At 40.6% G+C, this 7,599-nt stretch overlaps 1 pseudogene; it reads left to right on the plus strand.

The window, feature by feature from the left end:
• The first annotated feature begins 688 nt into the window (after window positions 1-688).
• Window positions 689-3,037, plus strand: LOC149220120 (putative UDP-N-acetylglucosamine--peptide N-acetylglucosaminyltransferase SPINDLY; annotated as a pseudogene).
• The last annotated feature ends 4,562 nt before the right edge of the window (window positions 3,038-7,599 follow it).

The following is a 7,599-nucleotide window of genomic DNA, read 5'->3' on the forward strand; positions in this document are numbered from 1 at the left end:
GACGAGGAAATTAGTGTTCTGAGGACACCTCGGGGTGTGCTACAAGCAGTAAGATAGGGTATCTCAAGGATACCAAATCCATCCACTTCACTTTGTAGGTTTTAACCCCATACAAAAATTACCTACATACGAATTCTAAAACACAGAAAGTAAACAATGTGAGAGCATAACACATAAAACACATATACACAAAGATTTTCCCCTAGATCCCAAGATCGGGACTACCAGCTTGATTTTTCATTATGTTCCTTTCAATGTTACAATACATATTTATACATGCCGAAGCATCCAATATCATGGACTGAAAACCATCGCGTCCAAAACCATTTACATAAAACCTTCGCATCCAAAACCATGTGCAAAAAATCATGCACAAAACCATAGGTAACTCCGCCCAACCTAATATAGGGTCAAAAAACAAAATTTTCCAAGGAGCTACCCCAAACCCCATATAGTGGGGTTACCTACTATTATCACTGAAAATTCTGTTGCCAAAAAATTTAGCCTAGCTTAAAGACAGGGTGTTTTTGCAGCGCATAAATCCGTTAGCAGTTTCGCAGCGCCATCTGTTTTAGTGATTTCGTAGCGAAAACACTGACCTTGCACTGGCTGCGCTACGAAATTGGTGGAGCTATCCAGGATACTGTAGAATTAGAAACAAAACAAAATGATAAAAGCCACTTAAGCAATGCGAGACACGATGAAACTGCTGTGTGGCCACAATGTTGAGTTGAGGAGCAAGGACAGTAGAAATGTCATCAACAAAGAAAATATTTTAATTGCTAAGAATGATGAGAAAGGCAATGTAAGGAATGCAGTTGAAGCCGCTTCAATGTTTGCTGGCTTTAAGATTGTCCCAGAAACTAACTATGACATGCAAAATCTGGGTGAAACAGAGACTGTTTGTATTTCAAATAATGGACCTGTTGATGTCATTAGTATGAATGGTGGATTTGTTTCTTTCTTGAATAAGTGGGAGCAGGTTCATGAATCTTGTTTTGATCTGCATTTCAGTAATGTAAATGAGAGGGATTCATCAGCAATGTTTGAAGTCCAAGGTTTGGCCGTTTGCTGGGAAAATTTTCCGATGAACGCTAGAGCAGAGAGGCAGTTAATCATGTTCAAGTTATTGTGGCGCCTTTATAGCTGCCAGATGTTCAAAAGTTGCCACACGCTAAATTGCGCATGCATGCATTGAATTTAAAAAAAAAAAGGCATCTTGACACGGCAGGCTATGTCGGTAAAAACATGTTTATTTGGCGTTGAGCTTCTCAAAAGTCGAATTGCTGCTTTGTTTGTGGCTGTGGGATATTAAATCTTGATGTAAAATATACAGAGTGGTGGCAGTTGTTCGATAGTATGGTGAATCTATATCTCTGCTCGGCGCTCTCCACGATTCACTTGCAGAGCTTGGCAATCTTAAGCTTCAACGTTTACCTGAGAAGTACAATGGGTTAGTTTTGACTCTTATGGAATCAATTTCAAGTTTAATTGTTCTGGGAAACAGTTCGGAATTTGGAAAAGCGGTGCTATGGCTCGAGGACCTGAGTATGAGGCAGCAGCATTGTGTGTTGTTTGTAAATTATGGAGCATGCGGAGTCCTTTGGATTTGATGGGAACCACGCTGTATGTACTAACTGGAGAATGGATTGAATGTTCATCTGGAATTGGTGCTGGTGTTGATTCGTTTTATGAATACCTCTTAAAAGCTTACATACCTTTTGGAAGGAACGAGTATTGGAATACGTTCCACTCAGCATATATTGCTGTACAGAAGCATTTTCGACATGGTCCATGGTATCATGAAGCAGATGCGTTCTTGCAACTCTGTTATACAAGGGAAAACAACTTGTCTTCACACAAACGGATTCTTGATGAAATTGCTCAACATTTACTTAGCGATTCTATGCTGTCAGCATCATGTGATGAACAATCTTTTGTGGTAAAGGTATCCATGTATGATGCGCTGAAGAAGCGGAGGTAAGAACAAGATGAAGGGCACTTGCTAGAAGCAGCAGAGGCATATAAGAAGGCTCTTGTAGTGGATCCTACATACAAGCTTGCTGCGGAGTACTTGGCAATTGTCTTGACAGACCTTGAGACCAGTTTGAAACTTGCAGGAAATGTCCATGAAGGAATTCAGAAGTACTCTGAAGCTCTAAAAGCAGATAGCCGCTATGTTATTGCTTAGTATAATTTGGGGGTGGTTTATTCAGAAATGATGCAATATGATATGGCACTTAATTGCTATGAAAAAGCTGCATTGCAAAGGCCTATGTATGCTGAAGCATATCGCAACATGGGTGTGATGTATAAGAACCGTGGAGATGTGGATGCAGCTATTGCGTGTTATGAGAGGTGTTTGACTGTATCTCCAAATTTTGAAATTGCTAAGAATAACATGACTATAGCCCTTACAGACCTTGGTACAAAGGTGAAGCGTGAAGGAGATATACATCAGGGTATAGCTCATTACAAGAAGGCATTGCTTTATAATTGGCACTATGCAGATGCTATGTATAATCTTGGTGTCGTATATGGTGAATTACTAAAATTTGACATGGCAATTGTGATGTATGAGCTCGCCCTGCACTTCAATCCACATTGTGCGGAAGCATGCAATAATTTAGGAGTCATTTATAAAGACAGGGATAATCTTGACAAAGCTGTGGAGTGCTACCAGATGGCTTTGTCGATCAAACATAGTTTTTCACAGTCTCTTAATAATCTTGGTGTGGTCTACACTGTCCAGGGTAAAATGGATGCTGCTGCAAGCATGATTGAAAAGGCTATAATGGAAAATCCTGCATATGCAGAAGATTATAATAATCTAGGGGTTTTGCACAGGGATACAGGTAATATCATGCTTGCGATAGAGGCATATGAGCGGTGTTTGAAAATTGATCCAGACTCTCGGAATGCTGGTCAAAATCGCTTGCTGGCCATGAACTACATTTATGAGGGCGAAGATGTTAAGCTTTATATTGCACACAGGGAATGGGGCTGGAAGACGTTATTTAACTCACATGCTTTCTGATTGTTATGGCATTAAGGATATAGTACTAATGGAGTGCAGGTTATATAAGTTCGAGGCTGATCGAAGTTTGAAACAGACAGAGGCTATTAATTTGGAGCAAATTCAAGACACAACACTCATTCCAATACTGAAATTATCTCAGCTCTCAGGTCATATATATCTCTTATCAAATAAGAGAAGTAGATGAGGACCAGGGACCATTAAAAGTACAGTAGAGTTTATTATGCATATCACAAGACTGTGTTTTTGAAATCACACAGCAGTTTCGTAGCGCGCTACGAAACTGCTGTAGGTGATGATTTTAAGCGCAGAGCAGCTAGTGTGATACTGTGAGCGGGAGTTGAGGAAGAGAAACACCTGTCTATCAATACCACCTACAGCACATCAGAAACATGACAGCATTTCATACCTGGGGTTATTAAAAGAGCTGAGACATGTTGCTGAACTTTCGGAGAATGTTGGGAGACAGAGACCGTTAAAATAGGAGCACATCTTTTGGTCAATTAATGAGCCATCAGCGCTTTCAAGCATCCAAAGTCAGCATTCATTGCATTCGTAGCTCAGCCATCTCAGCCTAACTGAAGGAGGACAGCTGTCAAAGGTCCGAGAAGAATCAAGCATACGAGGAGAATGGAATTAGTGTTTTAGTTTGATTAGGATTGTGTGCAATTACAGTTCAGCACTTTGTAATTAATGCATTAGTTAAATAGCATGTAGGAGTAGTTAATAGGGCCTTCGAGCTCCCTCTAGAAAGGGAGGAATGTATTCCTATAAATGGATGAAATTAGGATGTAATAGGGGTTGGAGATTTTATACAAAAACAGAGTTTATTTGGGCCAATGTAAAGACTTATTACAGTAATAGTAAAACAGTGGTTGTTTCTTCTCAAGATTCTCAATGGATTGTATTGTTCAAATGTGATAGTGTTTTATTTTCTTAATGTTCTTTTACAGCCTTGTTATAGCACAATCACTCAGAATTCATATCTTATGCTCTGACTTCCTGTGTGTTTGGCAAGCTGTGGTTTTTGTGAAGTATGTTTGAACATTTAATGCAAAGAGCCTTGACTTCCATGAAATGACTGTGCTTTGTTTACTAAAGGTGTGAGACTCCATAGCCCAATGAAGACTAATTTGATATGTGTCCAACCAGCTTTGTTTTCATGAATGTGTGAAGAGTTAGCCATCTGTTGTTGTGATTGATTTTTATCAAAATTCTGTGAGAGAGCCCTCTCTGACCAAAGAGGCTAATCTTTGGTCTAAAGTCTGGTTGAAAGAGTTACATGAAATCTTGCTTGGCTGCAGCCCTTAGTACTGATTTTGTGATAACACCTACACCCCTCAAACCCCCTGTGACCCCCCCTGCTACGCAATCGATGCAACGAAGGGGGGGCTCCGCCCCCCTTCTAACCCCCCAGTTAACAATGTGGGCTAGTTGTGGAAATAATATAACACAACCCAACACACTTCCACCATCACCTCCGCCTCATACACCTACACCTCCACCTCCACCTCCATAATTCAATATGGCCAACGCGATGAAGATGCCAATATTTATAGGTCTAGGGACATAAGACCCTAAACAATTTTGGTTTGTAGCAGATGGTGTGTGGAAGTCACAGTAGGTTGCAGATGATGATTTGAAAAAAGTTTAGTTGGTTACGACACTGCAGGATAGAGCACTAAGTTGGTATATTAAGTATTGTTCGAGTCATCCAAATGTAAAACTAGACGAGACAAAGCATGTGCTCAATAATGAATTCAAGAAGCCTAAGTCACAGGCCTAGTTAGTGACAGAGGTCAAAGAGATCCAACAGAAGGTGAATGAGTCCACGTGGGACTTTGACCAGAGGTTGAAATGTTTTTTGCAGTAGGCTAATATGTAGATCACAGATGATCAACATAGGGATTGGTACATTTCTTTGTTGTTACCTCACCTAAGATTACCATTGTCACAACAGAAAATTGGCACACAAGTTGAGGCATTAGAGAATTCTATGAGATTGGAAGCTTCACCCATTTAGAATACGAATCTGGGAGTGCACCAAATTCAATCACAACTTGCTAGCCTGCATATGGAGTTACATAGCCTAAAGAAGTTAAAGGAAGCCCATAATGAGGTTCGTGCAGAAGTTTGGTGCTCGAAATGCAAAGGTCATGGTCACGATAAGGGCCATTTCCCAGTTTATTAGAATTATCTTATTAGGGGACGCCTTGTCCCTCTGAAGCCGGAAAATACCACTAATTCAAGCATGAGAGTAGCACTATGGTGCGCTATTTGTTAGGTTACATGACAACACACGACAGATAATCGTCATTTATTATAGAAGTTTTTACAGACCCCCCAACAATTGTTTTTTAATTTTTGTCAATCTGTACATCATGATGAGTGTCATTGTCGAAGTTACGAATTAATGACAGATAGAACCCCTACGTATAGGATCCAGGCAAAAACTTGTCCTCAAGATGAAGGCACAACTGCGGTGCATGGAGGATTCTAAGGCCGTGGAAGAGGGTGAGGAGGAGGAGCTGGAAGGAGTTGTGGTCAGATCATTTGTTATAGTTGTGGGGAAGCAGGCCATTTTGCACGAGATTGTCAGATACGTACACACCCTTCCTATCAATATTTTTGACAATTTGACCATGTTATAAGAGATTTCCCAGTGCTTATTTCATAGATGCAAGAAAATAAGATTCAAACCTAGTAGCCTATGCAGAACATCCAGATGATGAGGTCAGAGCCTCGCAAAGATGGGCCTAGTGTCAATATTGTTACATGAAGCGGTATAGCTACTAGAGAAGATAAGGGGAAATAACCAAAATCCAACCTGTGGGTTTGAAAGGCTGCTAATAAGGGGACGGGACTCAATGTAAGTAAGATGAAGGAAATGTCTAGGGAAGTAAAGAGGAGCTTCATGGATGAAGGATTTTCTACATCAATGACTCAAAATATTGGAAAGACTAAAGAGACCAATACTGCGCAGGAGACAAACCCGTCATTATTAGCCTCATTTTTTAAAACATGTATGGAACTCCTAAGGGATAAGAAGGAGGTAGAAGGACTGCAAGAATTGATTGATAATTTCACTGGTAAGAACAATCCTATACCAGAATAGCGTACAGTACACAAGGTGGGCGAAATCAAGAAGAGAATTGGTCGTGAAATGAGGTTGACTGTGCAGATTGGAGAATATGAAATGGACCAGGTAATTCTCAATTTAGGGTTTGATGCAAATTTTCTGCCAAAGAAAACTTGGGAAAGAATGGGAAGACCAGCACTAAAGTGGTCCCCAATCTAGCTGAGGATGGGCAATCAATAGAATAATATTCCTATGGGGTGCCTACATGGAGTGATTGTGGATATTGAAGGGGCGTGCACCATAGCTAACTTTGAAGTGATCGAAATCGTGGACGATAGTAACCCATATCCAGCACTTCTTGGAATTGATTGGGCCTTTGATATTAATGCGGTCATCAATATAAATAAGCATAGTATGACATTTGAAAAGAAATAACTAAGGGTGATTGTGATGTTGGATCCGGCCGAAGGTGCGCGATATATTGAACCAGCCCGTGATTATGAGGAGGATGATGACATTGAGTATATTTATCAGTAGACTGCGTGAGATGAAGATTAGATCAACCCTATGGTGGATGGACGAATCATCTGAGAGAAGGAAAACTCTTGTAATTCAGATTCAGATGAGGAGCTCGAACACTGGCAAAACCAATTGCATGAAGTATCATCGTTGCGCTACAACAGGCTTACCAAATCATTACGATGTATATCCACCGAGGTACGCAATTTACCATATTATGATGGTTTAGAGGATGTCAATTTATTTCTGGATAAATTTGAAAGGGATGTACCAGAGGAACATTGGTTCCAAGTGCTAGACATTACACTGTGAGCTACGCTTGCCTGTTGGTGGGGCACACATAAGAACAGTTTTACAGATTGGAAGGAGTATAGAAGAATGATGAAGTTGAGGTTTGGGTACGCTAATACCCACATTACAGAGAAATACACAGGGAAGGACGATTCGCGCAAGCACTTAGCTCATTGGACAAAGGCATGGGGAGAAGAACTGCAGCCGGAGTGGGTTCATATATTCTGCCACACGTTGGATACAATCTCAATGAACTAGTATCTGGAAACGGAGTTGCGACATGGAACCGTAGAATGGGATATTTTGAAAGAATTTTTTTTGCTAACTTTTAGCTTTGAAGATGGGTTTGAATGTATAGATGAAGCACTGCAAGAGATTAAGGTTGCTATATTCAGAATGCCTGAAGAACCGGTTGAATGGGTACAGCTAGATTGGGGAACACAGCTGTGTCATGCGCTCGAATGCTACAATGTGACAATGGAAGATGGCGAAGAAGATCCCAGGAACATCCACATTACTGAGTCTAAAGGACAACACGAAGTCGAGGGACCTAAGGTAGAAATCCCTGATATATTAGAGCCCTTAAAGACCAAGTGGGTTAATATTGGATCAGAAGCGCAACTGAAGTTTGTGAACATAGGATGAAGATATAGTAGATAAGGTCACAGAGCTA

Source organism: Pinus tabuliformis, chromosome Q (genome assembly GCF_031772625.1).
Source record: "Pinus tabuliformis cultivar Carrire ecotype Pingquan chromosome Q, CPIR1, whole genome shotgun sequence".
NCBI classification, from domain to species: Eukaryota; Viridiplantae; Streptophyta; class Pinopsida; order Pinales; family Pinaceae; genus Pinus; species Pinus tabuliformis.